The sequence below is a fragment of the Lontra canadensis genome, unplaced genomic scaffold (genome assembly GCF_010015895.1).
Source record: "Lontra canadensis isolate GAN:19392208 unplaced genomic scaffold, GSC_riverotter_1.0 scaffold3772, whole genome shotgun sequence".
Classification (NCBI taxonomy): Eukaryota; Metazoa; Chordata; class Mammalia; order Carnivora; family Mustelidae; genus Lontra; species Lontra canadensis.
The window spans coordinates 714-2494 of NW_022634755.1; the positions used below are offsets into that span (position 1 = coordinate 714).

The following is a 1781-nucleotide window of genomic DNA, read 5'->3' on the forward strand; positions in this document are numbered from 1 at the left end:
AAATAAGAAATAAGTAATAGGTAAATAAGTAAATAAGCTTTTCGTAGTTGGATTTAAAGCTATTTTCTACTTTTAGGGTCAAAATGGAAAACTGAGCAGAAGCACAAATCTCTCTTACCACTATAATAAAAGAAAAAATTAATAAGAAATATGTGGATCTGTAGTTAAAGCAAGAAAAGGAAAGTATAAAGGAAAATCAAAATGGTAAGTAGGGGCCAGTCTATGCATGAATTTTAGGGGTTAAATTATCAGCAACCTCCTTCCAAACTAAGTGGTGAGGTACAAAATTCAGCATAAAGCCTTCAGCGTAAAGCTTGGAATTGGGATTGTACTGCCTAGCTGGAGCAGGAGATCAAAGAGCTGCACCCATCAAGCAGCATGGCAAGCAGATAGGTGCAGCTTGCCCAGAACAGAAGCAGTACCTCTGCATAGACCAAGACCTGACTGATATTGGGCACAGAAGAGGGACACTGAGCACTACAGCCAAGCAATCCATACATGTAAGGTCTGGTCTGGAAGTGGAATAACTGTATTCAGATAGTAGCTGAGACTGCTAGATAGCTGTTTACTTCCACAAAGTGAATGTGACTGGTCTCATTTTAGATGGATCAGCTGACCTTAAAACTGAACTAAGTTAATCTGACATGTTTGGAGAGACACTGCAGTCAAAAGACTTAAAATTAGTTGATATATCCTATGGTAGTGAAAATGGAAACCAAGCTATTGCATTATCTACTGATGTTTTTTCCAAGGTAAAATTAATTCAAACAGAGAAATTAATTCAGCACTTTGGTGAAATCAGCCAGGACACAGGTAAGTACTATTTTGGAGATGAAGATACACTAAAGGCTTTGGAAATGGGAGCTGTAGAGATTCTAACGGTTTATGAAAATCTGGATATAATGAGAAATGTTCTTCATTGCCAAGGCACAGAAGAGGAGAAAATTGTCTAACTGAAGAAAAAGAGAAGGATAAATCTCATTTCGTGACAGGACAGGAACATGAACTGATTGAGAATATGTCCCTCCTGGAATGGTTTGCTTAAAACCATCAAAAGTTTGGAGCTACACTGGAAATGATCACAGATAGGTCATAAGGAAAGATCCTAGTTTGTGAAAGAATTTGGCGGAACTCGAGTACCTCATAATACTGAGTTGATTTCCATGGAATGGAATATCAAGGAAGAGATGATGAATTTTTTTACTTTGATGACTCGTAGGTAATTGACATGGTCCAGAAAATGTGCCTCACCCTGCAGCAGTCAACTCAAGGAACATAGCCCTGGTAGAATCAAACAGATTCCTGCCTTACAACTGGGCCATTTTCAGAACTTAACCCAAGAACACTGGCTACTGAAAACAAAACCAAAACAAAACCAGATGTAACCCTATACTTGGTTTTGTCATGGTGTCAACATTGCAGCCTACGGCTAGGTTCCTAAATGCTACTTTGGACTAATTTTAAAAAGAAAGGCAGTTTTTACTTTTACTTGATGACCAAATTGAGTGCTCTTATATTTTACAAAAAATTTTTTTAACATTCATACATTTAAGCAAACATAATTTAAGTGCTATAAATCTTTAAAAACTAATAGAAGTGACATCCTTAAAAAAGAAAGAAATGTTAGAGCTCAAACCCTTGGGCTTATTAGCAGGCTGGACATGGCTGAGGAAAGAATCTCTGAGTGTAAGGATATGACAAGAGATATTTCCCAAAATGAAATGTAAAGACAAAAAGATCTCCCCAACAGCCACATGCAGAAAAATGAAATTGGATCATTT

The 1781-nt window shown here is 37.1% G+C and overlaps 1 pseudogene; it reads left to right on the top strand.

The window, feature by feature from the left end:
* Positions 1–519: 519 nt before the first annotated feature.
* LOC116863844 lies at positions 520–1096 on the top strand (annotated as a pseudogene).
* The last annotated feature ends 685 nt before the right edge of the window (positions 1097–1781 follow it).